Source organism: Pongo pygmaeus, chromosome 3, assembly GCF_028885625.2.
Source record: "Pongo pygmaeus isolate AG05252 chromosome 3, NHGRI_mPonPyg2-v2.0_pri, whole genome shotgun sequence".
Lineage (NCBI taxonomy): Eukaryota > Metazoa > Chordata > Mammalia > Primates > Hominidae > Pongo > Pongo pygmaeus.
In genome coordinates, this window is record NC_072376.2 from 121,398,312 (window position 1) to 121,413,507 (window position 15,196).

Below are 15,196 nucleotides of genomic sequence, written 5' to 3' on the forward strand. Positions count from 1 at the left end.
ATTCTCCTGCCTCACCCTCCCGAGTAGTTGGGATTACAGGCACCCACCACCATGGTCAGCTAATTTTTGTATTTTTAGTAGATACGGGGTTTTGCCTTGTTGGTTGGGCTGGTCTCGAACTCCTGACCTCAGGTGATCCACCTGCCTTGGCCTCCCAAATTGCTGGGATTACAGACATGAGCCACGGTGCCCGGCCCTACAATTCTGTTTTTAAGAGAGAACAAGCAAAAGAGAGAGTCATGGAGTCTTGCCACTCATCTATCCCATGGATAAAATAAGGCATTGATTGCTGCCTCTTCAACCATGCTCTCTGCTTCATTCTCAATGGATTCCCTCAGGAAGATTCATTTTTTTGACAATTTGGGGGAGATGAAAGAGGAAAAGCTTGCTAAATGAAAATCATCATCATTCTCCCTCACTCGATTCGACATTGTCTCTGAGTTCATGCCGTCCCCCAGTGACAGCCAGGATATCCTGCTCCAGTGTAAGATGGGAAAGACACCAAGCCCCTGGTTTTTAAAATTTCTTCACAATCAGTCAAGTATTATTTACAATTCATTGACTATGTACAAAATGCTAATGTAGGCACTAAGATGAACAAAATAGACAAAAATTCCTGCCTTACTGGAGATTACCTTCCAGTGAGGGCTGACAGACAATAAATGAATGAAGGAATAAGTAATATGTCAATAGGTAAGTAAGTAAAAAACATGATATGAACAATAAATGCTATACAAAATATAAAGCAGATGCCGGGCACGGTGGCTCACGCCTGTAATCCCAGCACTTTGGGAGGCTGAGGTGGGCGGATTACGAGGTCAGGAGATCGAGACCATCCTGGCTAACACGGTGAAACCCCGTCTCTACTAAAAAATACAAAAAAATTAGCCAGGCGTGGTGGCAGGCACCTGTAATCCCAGCTACTCGGGAGGGTGAGGCAGGAGAATGGCATGAACCCAGGAGGTGGAGGTTTCAGTGAGCCGAGATCATGCCACTGCACTCCAGCCTGGGGGACAGAGAGAGACTCCGTCTCAAAAAAAAAAAAAATATATATATATATATAAATGTATATATATATATACATATATATATACACATATATATATATATACACATATATATGTATATATAAAGCAGATAAAGGGGATAGAATGCAGGGTGGAAGTAGGGGGTTGCAGTTTGAATATCCTGGTGAGGGGAGGCTTCCCCAAGAAGGGGACATTGAAGCAAAGACCTGAAGGCAGTGAGGAGGGTGGCCATAAGGATATGTGAGAAAGAGCTTTCCAGCAGAGAATAGTCCGGAGGCAGGAGGAGGTCCTGAAGCTGAGGGAAAGCACAACAGAAATGAGGTTAGGGAGTTCTCCAGACACCGGGTTGTGTGGGTCCTTACCATTCATCTCTAGGACCAGTGCGGCCCTCAGACAAGGGGCGTCTCCTCTGGGTCCCATGCTTTAGAGGGTGCTGCTCTGGCTTTCACCTGCCAATATCCCACCCCAAAAGCAAAGAGTTCAGGGGACCAAGGGGTATGCTAACCCTAAATGTGTGCTCCCTTTCTGGACATAATCCCGGAACCCCTGCCCGAAGCATCCAAACCCACGCACATGCTCATTTCATGTGAGTAAACGTTCCCTCCTCAAGGAGTATTTATATTTTTGGTTTTGTAATTGCTGATGGTGGGTTGAAAGACTGACTTCTGCTGAGGGAATTTTAAGCAGAGGAAGCTGGTAACTCAATCTGTTTGGAGTCAAGGATCACTCTACTCAATGTAACACAAAGCTAAGAGGTAATGCAAAGGACAGGATCGGCAGTGAAGAAAACACTTGGGATTGCCATGTCTTCAGAAATCGACATCAGAAGCTCCCATGAGGTTTGTCTTCTGAAATTTCCTTTTCTGTTTCAAAAATCTGAGCTTAACAATATTGTCAGTGGTTCTCACACTTTAGATTCACTTAGGATTCTTCTGGGAAACTTGTTAAAATTCAGATACCCAAGCTCCATCAAAGATGTCCCCAATCAGAACCTCTGAAAGTCAGGCCAAGAACTTTCATGGTAACAGATCTCTTAGCTGATTTTCACCCAGATGGATCTTGAACTGCCCTTTCACAACGATGTGGTACAAACTGTGTACGATTGGGTATTAGACAAACATAGGTTTAAATCATAGGTCTGCCATTAACCAGTTAGGTGACTGAGCAATTTTCTTACCTTCTTTCCGTCTTAGTCACCTCACCTGTAAAAATGAAGATAAATAATCATAATTTCAGAGGTTCTGAAGGTTGCTGAAATACCTTGTGTTGTCCACATCACAGAGCACATGGTTCATGGTAGAGATGCTCAGTAAGCCTCTTTCCTGCTTGCAGTACAAGAGCTGCCTTCTTACCTACTTACAGAGAAACACAGAAAATGCATCAAGATGGCCAAGATGAAGTCTTCTCATTTAGAATGATTGAAGAGCAGTGATAATATTGGAAATAAACCAAAAAGCCAACTGATATCCTCCTGTATCATGTTTTACCCAAAATGATTTTTTTTCTCTTTGTAAGGAATTACACACACACACACACTGGCTGATAGTATCAAGTTGTCTTTGATTAGTTCTGGGCAAATGCATGGCAGGGCATCTGAAAACCACAACTGGAGACATCATTTCTGATGGGCCTAATGCTCTGGGTATTTCCTTTCAACTGAACTTGGGGAAAGTACTTTGATATAATGTACATATGGAAATATTTTACAACATTCTTTAAAAGTTAGATACTTTATTCAGGATATATGTAAAACATACTTTTCTCTTCAACGTGTATGGCTAAATTCCTTGTCATTTCTAAGCTAGCATATTTTTGTTTTGTTTTGTTTTAAATTGATCTCAGTGTGTAAGAAAGGACCATATTGACAGGCCTGGCGACAGAATCTTTTTTCTGGGCTTCTGGCAAACAGCAGGAACAGCTGCTGCTTAAGCATACCCCAAATATTTTACCTCTGGAAAGATCATTTCTGGAGGTGAGCAGGCACTTTTATTTCTCACTCCTTCTGAAAGGTGTCGGTGGGAATGGTGGGGGAATAGCTGGCCATTTACTTGGGGTTTTGGTTCTGAGGCCATTGCCACATTTCTTTTTTTTTTTTTTTTTTGAGACAGGGTCTCGCTGTGTCACCCAGGCTGGAGTGCAGTGGTGCGATCTCGGCTCACTGCAAACTCCGCCTCCCGGGTTCACGCCATTCTGCTGCCTCAGCCTCCCGAGTAGCTGGGACTACAGGCACCCGCCACCGCGTCCGGCTAATTTAATTTTTTGTATTTTTAGTAGAGACGAGGTTTCACCGTGTTAGCCAGGATGGTCTCGATCTCCTGACCTCGTGATCCACCCGCCTCAGCCTCCGAAAGTGCTGGGATTACAGCCTTGAGCCACCGCGCCCAGCCGCCATTGCCACATTTCACATGTGCAATCAAATTGCAACCTGGGTTCTGGTTCAAATTCTTTTGAAGTGATTAAAGCCTGTTGTTTTAAATGCCATTCCTAATCTTAGGGTAAAACATTCCTTGGGAAAGTGTTCTTCAATCGCAAGAATCTAACAGTGGTTACTTTCAGGGAGAAGGAATAGGGGAGGGGAGAAGATGATAAGGGAAAGGTGACATTTGCTTTGCATTTTTAAAATTATTTGTACTCTTTGAATTTATAACTCCAAACATGTCATCTTATTTTTTAAAAAAAGGAATCGTCTGTATAATGGTGTTGTAGACCATTTTTGTTATTAATTCTCTTTAAATTTCTGAATTGAGAAATGAAATCTAGTAAGTATACTTTTGAAAGCTTAGCTAGAAATTATTTATTTTTAAGATTCAATTACCAAAACGTGCCAAATATACTTTTTTCTTTTTTAGTTTACAAGCCTGTATGTAAAATATTTGTAAGACAACTAGATATAAAAAATACCCTGGGTTTGATATTTTATTCATCTGAAAATGATGCTTTCACAAGATTTTTTCTTTCATCATTAAAGAAGTAAATCATTTACATTTTAAAGATATGCTCGAATGCTGTGGGATGCAGCTTTTCCCATTTATGTAATGTTTAATTGCATTTACTTGATCACAGCATTGAGGCAAGTTTCTTTAAAACAAGTTTGCCTTTTCATTATGCTTGCGAATATAGTTTGTAAATCTCAAAGTATCAAAAATACACTGATGAGGATAAAATTATGCAGGACTATGATTCCTATGAAAGAGAACTCCTGCCCTACTCTGGCCACAGAAAGGAATTACATGTGGGCAGCTGTGAGAAAAATGCTGTTGTTATTTAGTTGAATTGCAATAGCTTTGCAAGTGAGGTAAAAAATGTGTAGATCTACAGTTATTTTTCTTTAACACATTTTAATATCTGTGTGCCTGTGTGAGTGTTTTTTTGTTTTAACCTGGGTCCCTAATGTTGCAAAACAATTTATTAGTCACAGAGGACAGCTCCCAACTCTTTACCTCTCTTCCTAATGCAACACTCACTCTCACTCCCAGCAGCCTTAATATCTGTAAATGTAGAAACTATCAGTTATGAACTTCTGTAACTCCCTTTTCATCTTTGGCACCTCAAAACTTTAATGTATGTAAAAGCATGGGCTTTGAAATTGGTAAACTGGAGCTCTATCAATTTCTGGCTGTGTCAACTTGAGCATGTTGCCCGATTTCTATGAGCCTCAGTTTTCTTATCTAAAAAATGAAACTAATAATGTCTACTCCAAAGAATTGTTGGATGGATTAAGTAAGACAACCTAATACAATTCCTGTGCATAGTAAATCCTAACTGTTGGTTGCCTTATGCCTCTAATCTTCTTTCTGCTCTCTTTTCTTTAGAAGATGGCATGCATCTTTTCCAAGGTAAATTTTACCTCTGTTGAACTCTATCCCATACTCTCTTGCCATGGCCCTTATTTTGTTCAGTTACTTAACTCCTTCCCCTCCCTCTGACATCTTTGGTCCCTTCCTCTCCACAGTTTTATTCTCTCATCTTACACAAACATGCCCAAGTCTCATCATCCATAAAAACCTCTGTCATTACCACTTCAGCTCTCTTCTTCTGTTCATACCCAGCTGTGTTGGGTGCCATGAATCATTCACTACTATTATTTTAAAAATTCCTATCACTACTTCTCCCCTCTGCAATCTGGCTTCTCCTGCCAACATGCTACTGAAATTAATGAATTAATTCATCATATATTTACACAAGCATTTATCATGATACCATGTCCCAGGCACTGTGCTCAGTAACTTAAGTCATTATAATACTGTGTGCTTGACAATATATTGTACTTACTGGCCAAAAATCACCAATGTCTATTTGTCAAGCTAAATGTCTTCTTTCAATTTCAATCTATCTGACATGCTGGAAACTTCCCTTTCCAAGGCTTCTTTGCTACTGCTCCCTGGGCTCTTCTGTTCCTTTGATCTTGCTGTATTTACTTTGTAGTATCCTCCTAATTATGGGGGTGATTCCCTAGGCATCCATCTTCAGCTTTCTTCTCTCTCACTCTTTTAACTTTACTCTGTGAATTTCCTGTAATTATACACTACGTTTGGTGTGTGTGTGTGTGTGTGTGTGTGTGCGCGTGCATTTTTCTAGGAAGGAGTTCATAGCTTTTATCAGCTCTTCAAGGAGGTCTATGACCCTCCCAATAACAACCCTGACCAGTTCCACCTCACGTGTAGACACATTCTTCCACTGTGATGACTTCCATTATCCTCCACATGCTGCTGATTCCTGGATCTCCAACCCTAAACCTCTTTCCCATGCTCCAGCGACCATCTTCCCAACTCTGCCTAGGTCTCTCCTGGGGGGTCCTTCTAGAATAATAGTTCTCATCAGGCAGGTGGCAGAACCTCTGTCTCCCACTCCTTGCATGCCCCTCTGTGAGGCTTGGGTGGGTTGGGGGTGATGGGAGGGGTGCATGTATAATCAGAGTCCCTGGGGTGCAGAAGCTCTATTGTGACCTTACCTCTTGCTATCCATGGAATTACTGCTCGACCCTGGCCATTTTCCTATTCTCTTTCTCTGGTTCCAGGAAAAGCCTTCTCTGGTCCGGCTCTTGGACACAGCTGTAGTGTTGCCTGGAGCCATTGTTACACAATTCACTTTCATCAGAGCCCTCTGTTTCCAGAGTGTTCAGGCCCTATATTTATTTTTAATCAAATTCTCATATTTCTATCTGCACAGAAAGATCTTATGGTGGGGTGCGTGGCTCACACCTGTAATCCCAGCACTTTGGGAGGCCAAGGCGGGCGGATCACAAGGTCAGGAGATCGAGGCCATCCTGGCCAACATTGTGAAACCCCGTCTCTACTAAAAATAAAAATATTAGCTGGGCATGGTGGCAGGTACCTGTAATCCCAGCTACTCAGGAGGCTGAGGCAGGAGAATCGCTTGAACCAGGGAGTCAGAGGTTGCAGTGAGCCAAGATCGAGCCACTGCACTCCAGCCTGGTGACAGAGTGAGATGCCGGCTCACAGAAAAGAAAAGAAAAAAAAGATCTTTTATAGCTTTTGCTTTACCACCACCCTCCCTGCTTTCCTCACTCCCAGTCTGTCTCAGCCCCTCGCTGTCTCTCATCTGGACTTCCACACTAAGGTCCTAAAAGGTTTCTCTGCCTCAAGTCTTCTGTCATCCCATCTATTCTTCCAAACACAATACTAATCATTTCAAGTTTTAAAATCCTTCAATACTTCTTTATGCCTATATAATGAAATCTAAAAGCATCATGACATTGAAAGACCCTGTCTAGTCAGGCTTCTTCTTTTTTAGGTCGCATCTCCACTTTTACTCCTCCATCATCACCATCACTCTGTTACCTTTGGGGCTTTCCCATCTCTCTGCCTTTGGTCCGCTTGCCTGAAAGCCTTTTCCCAACCGAGGAATCCAGCTCTTCTATCAATGCCCCAGCTCAAATGTGAGCACTTCTGTAAGCCTGCCTTTTCCCCACCTGTTTGAGAATTTTTTTTTTTTTTTTTTGAGACAGAGTCTTGCTGTGTCGCCCAGGCTGGAGTGCAATGGTGCGATCTCGGCTCACTGCAACCTCTGCCTCCTGGGTTCAAGTGATTCTCCTGCCTCAGCCTCCAAGTAACTGGGATTACAGGCATGCGCCACCACGCCCAGCTAATTTTTGTATTTTTAGTAGAGGCGGGGTTTCACTATGTTGGCTAGGCCGTTCCTGACCTCCTATTCCTGACCTCAAGTGATCCACCTGCCTTGGCCTCTCAAAATGCTGTGATTACGGGCATGAGCCACTGTGCACTGCCTACCTGTGAGAATTAATCACTATTTCCTCAGGTCTCTCAAAGCCCAGTTGGCCCAAACCTCCAATAGGCGTGTGCTTCTCAGGCAGTGCTGCCATAGCGTGCATTCTCCTCAGACTAGGATAACAGTTTCTTGGGGATAAGAGTTATGCACTGGTTATCTTGGCACTGACAGCATTTAGGACAACTTGTTTCTGCTACATGATCCATAAATGCTTGATGAACGAATGAATGAGTGATGAACGTTGTCATCACCAACACTACTGCCTACTGTCTTTTTTTTTGTTTGATTTTGAGATGGAGTCTCTCTCTGTTGCCCAGGCAGGAATGCAGTGGCGAAATCTCGGTTCACGGCAGCCTCCACCTCCCGGGTTCAAGTGATTCTCATGCCTCAGCCTCCCGAGTAGCTTGGATTACAGATGCCTACCATGACGCTCAGCTAATTTTGTATTTTTAGTGAGACGGAGTTTTGCCATGTTGGCCAGGCTGGTCTCAAACTCTTGATCTCAGGTTATCCACTGGCCTCTGCCACCCAGTGTGCTGGGATTACAGGCATGAGCCACCGTGCCCGGCCCTGCCTGCTGTCATTGATTCCCATCTTGGCAAGGAAACGGAGGGAAGTGTGTGAGATTAGGCGTATTTCCACAAAACAAGTATTAAAATATGGAAAGGAGTTGTAACATAGTGAAGAAGGCAGTAGTGAATAAAAAGAACCAAATTTTACTTCCCGTTTAGCTACTTACTTCTCTCTAGCTAGCAGTAAAGACAGCATCTTGATTGGCATAATGAGATTTGTTCAGTTTCTTAAACAATGCACCCTAGCTGCAATGTAGAGAGAAATAGAGGCAGGACATCATGTGGATCTGAATTAATAAGTGGAGGTAGAAAGGAGGGAACAAACTAAATAAACATTAAGGAAGTACAATTGCTAAGATGACACCTTGAAGGATCAAAGGAAATGGAAGAATCAGGGGTTCATTTATTGATTCATTCAACTTATTTAATGAGTCCTACTATGTGCCAGCACTGTGAGAAGTGGCAGGAATTCCATGGTGAAAAAGATTTTGTCCCTGAATTTGAGACACTGAGTTTCTGATATTACAATTGGCTGTGTAATGGTACATAGTAATAAACATCCATTCACTCCTACTTGAATGTAAGCAAATATGAGAAGCATTATTATGCATCTCTTACAGAATACAGCAGTGAACACCTGGGTAGAGAGACAGATGTGCTGATGTAAGACCAGAAAGTACTTTGTGTTCTTACAAAGTACTATTATAAAAGTTTATTTTAATTACAAAAATAATATATGCTTATTACAGAAAAATTAGGAAATACAAGTAGTTTCAAAGAAGGGAAAAATAATCTATAATCACATCACATAGACACTGTCATCTTTATGTTCCTTCAGACTTTTTTCCAGTGGAAAATGCATACAATAACAAATGAGCCAGTACTCTACATACAATTTTATGGTCTGATTTTCTTCATTTTAAGCCTATTGTGGAGGCCGGGCATGGTGGCTCATGCCTGTAATCCCAGCACTTTGGGAGACCAAGGTGGGTGGATCTCTTGAGCCCAGGAGTTCAAGACCAGCCTAAGCAGCATAGTGAAACCCTATCTCTACAAAAAAAACACAAAAATTAGCCAGGTAAGGTGGCGTGTGCCTGTAGTCCCAGCTGCTCAGGAGGCTGAGGCAGGAGGATTGCTTGAGCCCAGGAGGTCAACAATGCAGTGAGCCATGACTGCACCACTGCACTCTACCCTGAGTGACAGAGTGAGACTCTGTCTCAGAAAAAAACAGCTATTTTGGACATCTGTCCATTCCAGAAAATAAATTTCCACAGTGTACTTTTTAATAGCTGTATAATATTCCATGGTATGAATGCTTTACAATTTTTTTAAATTAATCCACTATTTTTAATTGGGTATTTTTAATGTTTCAGAAATAACTGAAGATCAGTTGGAAAGTTACTTCACTAGTTAAACAATATGTTTCTTAAAAATAATGATGTCTCTTATGGCCCATACTAATTTAGAGCTCTGCAATGAAGGGATTCTGGGAGATGTAGTTCAGTTTAGCTAAGTTAACACAATACAAATCCACCACAGTTGATTCCTTGTCAACTAAATATCTCTATATACCTTTCTGAACCATATTTGGCTTAATTTTTTTTTTTTTTTTTTTTTGAGAAAGCTCACTCTGTTGCCTAGGCTGGAGTGCAGTGGAACAATCTTGGCTCACTGCAACCTCCGTCTCCTGGGTTCAAGCAATTCTTCTGCCTCAGCCTCCCGAGTAGCTGGGATTATGGGTGTGGGCCACCATGCCCAGCTAATTTTTGTATTTTTAGTAGAGACGGGATTTCACTATGTTGGCCAGGCTGGTCTTGAACTCCTGACCTCAAATGATCTGCCTACCTCGGCCTCCCAAAGTGCTGGGATTACAGGCGTGAGCCACCGCACTCAGCCTAGCTTAATTTTTTTTTTTTTTAAATGGAATTTCTCTCTTGTTGCCCAGGCTGGAGTGCAATGGTGTGATCTCAGCTCACCACAACCTCCGACTCCCGGGTACAAGCGATTCTCCTGCCTCAGCCTCCCAAGTAGCTGGGATTACAGGCATGTGCCACCACACCAGGCTACACCCAGCTAATTTTGTATTTTAAGTAGAGACAGGGTTTTTCCATGTTGGTCAGGCTGCTCTTGAACTCCTAACATCAAATGATCTGCCCACCTCGGCCTCCCAAAGTGCTGGGATTACAGGCATGAGCCACTGTGCCCAGCCTGCTTAATTTTTAAATGAGAGCAATAACATTATGCTTTCACCTAGCAATGTAACTATCCCTCATACAATTGAAACATGCTGTCTCCCCAAAACAGGAAACAAACTCCTTTTATCCATTTTTGGGTGATAATCATCTCTCTTCTAGGTGATTCAATATTCCCTCTTTGATATCCAGTTACTTAAACACTGAGAGCTTAAATATTATCAACAAATTGTATATTACATTTGACTAGGAGAATGGGAGCCTGAAAAAAATTGGTTAATATACACAAAAATATATTTGTATCAAAATAAAATACTCCTAACTATTGCAGTGCTTATTTCTAAAACTGCTTACATGGTCATAGCTGGTATTTATAACTACATTCTTCCACTACCCATTTCATATTGTCTTTGCCCTCAGCAAAAATCTCAGCTGGTTGTTGTTTCTTGCCTGTTGGAGTGACCTAAACCTTAATCCCTGAAAGGTCTAAGCCACTAACAGTCCTGGCTCTATTGGATTGTTGTAATTTTCCATTGAAGTTTATCACAGGATAGGGGATTACTAAGGCATCTCAGGGGATCTACCACATTCCAGGCATACTCCTCCTTACTGCTATTTTGTGATGACAATCTAATTTCCTCTTGATTGTCAAGATAAATCTGCCTAGCCCATAAAGTATTCTTTTATTTGTTTCTTGATTCATTGGCACGAGGACTTGTGAAGTGGCTAGCTGACAGTCTCATCTCTCAAATTTATGGAACCATTAATGTGTTCCTTGGTGGAAGTATTCTTCTTTGGTACTAATACTTCTAGATCAGTAGAGCCCTAAGTTGAGTAAAAGTGAGAGGAGCCATTCCCATTCCCTACACATGATTTCTGGACTTGTGAATTCTAACTGTGAGAGAAATATGTTGCTTACTGATTTACTGCATATATGTATCTTAGAAGACACGGACCTGCTCCCAAAGGGGTTGCCATCATGACTGAGTTTTCAAAAGACCATTCCACCATTTCACATACTAAGACTAGTAAGTTTCATGAACATCAGCCAATGGCCACAACTCATTTGCTGTTAAATGAGTTCCTTGGCCAGAAGCAATGCTGTATAATAAACCATGGTGATGATTATGGCATTCCCTAGGCCTACAGAATAGTTATTTTGGTAGCAGCATCATGCGTAAGGAAGGAAACTTTGTTCTAGTGTGTTTACTTCAGTAAAAACCAAGTGCCTGCTGGACCTGGTCCTATATAATTAACTTGCCAGCAGGTCTGGCTCATCCTTCTGTAGAATAGTGCCATATTGTGGGCTCATTGTTGGTTTCTCCTGTGGCAGGCTGGGCACTCAGGAGTGGTTCTAGCCAGATCAGCCTTAGTGAATGAAAGGCCATGCATAGCTTCCGTCCCTCCTGCCATGGCCACTTCGTCTGTAGGTCCTTTGGGCAAGGTCACAAATGGATATGGAAAGAGGCTGACTGATGTCCACAGAATGGGCCGTCTTGTCCACCTAATTATAAAGATCTTCCTATGCAGAGACTGCTCTTTGGTAAGCACTCACATAAGGCACAAATATCTTTACATTTTGTACCCCTGCAGGAAGGTCTATCCACATGCCTCTCCAGACCTCCTCAGTAATTTTCCTATTGTGTTCCTTCCCATTTTTCAACCATCTGACTAAATGATTGAACTGCCCACGAATCTAACTAAATGATTGATCTGCAATTCTTGCTGTTGCTCCTTCCAGGCAAAATGAACAACCAGGTACACTGCTAAAGTTCTGACCAATGGGAAGATTTTTCCTCCCCACTTTCCTTCAGGCCTACCACTCTCCTTCAAAGTGAGGCTGTTGTGCAAAGCCATCTGCTTTCAGAGAGTGCCAGCACATTGTGTGGAACTATCTGTAAATCAGGCTTTTCTTCTTCTTCAGTCAACTGGTCATAGGTTACCTGAAGGTATAAAGCCATAGATATAGGTTGAGAGAAAAGAGACAATGTGGCAGGAATGTGGGCCATGTGTATTTGAAACTATTTTTTGTATAACTTACTTGTACCTTCAAGATCTGCTTGAGCTTGATCTTATGCACAATGCTTTCATTTGATGATGGAATGCTGCTGTAGACACCCACATTTATTGGATGATAGATTAGACAATGCCAAATTGTCACATGATGGGTAGTTCAAGTTTCATGGTAGCTTGTTGCCCATGGTCAATAGTTTCATCTCTACTAAGGCTCAGTGGCAAGCCTGGAGTCATTTGTCAATGACTGCCTGTGAAATAATCTCAGTGGCAAGCCTGGAGATTATTTCTCGACAGAGGATGACATAGGTTTGCGCCAAAGCTCTAAGGCTCTGTGCTATAGTGGCTTGTCAAAAGCTTCATAAAGCATGCCTATCTACCACAGACATTACAAGTAATATTGGATCTACTAAGTTGTATGGCCCAAGTGGCAGAGCAGTTTGCTATTGAAGAACCTTTGCTTATTCAGGATCCCAATCAAAACTAGCAGCTTATTGGATTGCTCAGCAAATACATCAAAATGGTATGACCAAATGAAGTATATGTTGCAAGTGCTCTGTCCATTGAGCATTGTGCAGCAAATATCCTTTATTTTGAAAGAGATATTCTATGTGTTACAGATCACTTAACCCCTAGACATTTCCCTGAGGAGACCCTGACATTTTATTGTGCTTATTTTCCATCCTCTGACATGCATTTGTCCTAACAATATATCTACTGTAGTTGCTACTTAGATCACTATATCTAATTAGCATATCATCAATGCAATGTCATAGTGTGATATTCTGTGAATGAGAAGGCAATCAAAGTTCCTGCAAATCAGATTATGACATAGAGCTGGGGAATTGATATAATTCTGAAATAGAGGTGTGTTGCTGACTCTGCCAGTTGAAAGCAAACTTCTTCTGATGATCTTTACCATAGGCATAAGTTGAAACAGCATTTGCCAGAACAGCTAACAGGTGCCACGAGATGTGTTGATGTGCTCCAGCGACAAGACCACAAGTGGAATAGCAGCTGCAGTTGGAGTCACCACATGATTAAATTTACAGTAATCCACTGTTGTTCTCCAAGGTCCGTCTTTCTTTTGCAAGGGCCAAGTTAATTGAGCGAAATGTGGCAGAAATCACTACTCAGCATCTTTCAAGTCTTTGATAGCACATCAGTCACTGAAGTCACTTTAGATTTATTATTTCTGTAGGTAAAAGCAGTTCTACTGGTTACACTTAAGACTTTCCTGCCATAAAAGCCCTCATAATATGGGTCAGGAAACCAATATGGTGATTCTTCCATTTGCTGAGTACATTTATTCCAATTGTACATTCTAGAACTCAGTGATCTCACTACCTCTGGAAGGAGAACTAAAATTAGAGTAGTGATAATGGGAAACTTGTTCCATATGTGTCTCTAATATTTGAATAAATTAATTATTTTACATTGGGCAGGTTCCTGTGTTTTACTTGCATAATTTTATTTCTTATTTTCATTATTTACTTGTTTATTCATTTATTTTTAGAGATGGAGTTTCTCTCTTGTTGCCCAGGCTGGAGTGCAATGGCGCGACCTTGGCTCACTGCAACGTCTGCCTCTCGGGTTCAAGCCATTCTCCTGCCTCAGCCTTGCAAGTAGCTGGGATTAGAGGCATACACCACCATGCCCAGCTAATTTTTTATTTTTTAGTAGAGATGGGGTTTCATCATGTTAGTCAGGCTGGGTTCGAACTGCTGACCTCAGGTGAGGAGGCCTCCCAAAGTGCTGGGATTACAGGCGTGAGCCACCGTGCCCAGCCATTACTTGCATATAATTTTAAAAACAACCTTCGAAATGTAAAATAACTACAACAATAACACCAAACCCCACAATATTTCATTAGAAAGAGTTTTTATTTAGATCATGAGACATAATAGTGCTTCATACTCATGCTTATACAGAACCTAGCGGGAAAGAACATAATTCAAGACGCTGTCAACCAAACTGCAAAATGTCTTCATAAATAAAAATCCAGGTTAATATTAGTATTATTATCCTACAAAAAACAAAGCTACTAATTTCCTCGCCAACACATACTTAAATAAACAGAAATCAATAATATTTGTAGCCTTTGTAATTCTGGTTTGTTTAGAATTTAGTTAAAAACTTATTTGTGGAGCTCGCCCTCTCTTTTGGCTGGCAGAACCATTTCTGACTTCAAGGCTTTTTATTAAAATATTCTACAATGAACACAGAAAGCTTGGTAGATACCATCTTTACACTTTTTTCTTCTTCGAATATATATTTGCTTGAGCACAGTAAGAACTATTAACATTTGCTTTTATGTGTAGCTTAAGATGACAGCTCTACTGCATATTATATTGTAAACTGTGTTTCTCTCAACATTTGTCCTTCTTCATCTATAAATAGAAAACCACCGAATGATTAGATTATATGTTTATTTAAGGGCATGCTCTAATGCCCACTGCTATATTCATTATTTCTTTGGTTTTCAGTTACAGAGTTTATGTTATGTTTAAATAGAACATTTTTCTGTAGGAATTGTGGGTTAGGACATGGATGATAACAGATATGCATATCTTACTCATGAAAAGTCTCTTTTATACGTGGCTTATAGAATATTACAAACCCATGTCGAAAAATATTTCAAAGCTTAAGAGATTAAAAAATAATAATGAATTGGTTCCTGCAGCAAACTTACTTTTTGGAAAGTGATAGTAATAATTCAACATATAGATGAATGCAGTGTGTTCTGACTTGGCAATTTTATTATTTATGAAATTAATTTTTCATTTAAAAATTATATATTAATAATTTCTATGTTTTCCACAATGTATGTAAAAATTATGTGTCCCTAGTATACACAGGAAGAAGGATAAGTATATAAACGTATACCATCTTAAACCTCTTAAATCTATTTTACTTCTACAGCAATTGCCTTTTAGGTCTCATCCAGTCACAGACTATACTACACTTTTTGAGTTTATTTCCCTTCCCAGGAGTCAGTTTTGTCATATGTAAAGCAGTTATACTAGTATTTACCTAACAGAATTGTCATGAAGAGTATATAAACACAAATGTAAATCACTTAACATAGTACCTGCCAAGCAGTGGTTAATTAATGTTAGATTCCTTTTTAAGTTATAAAGGA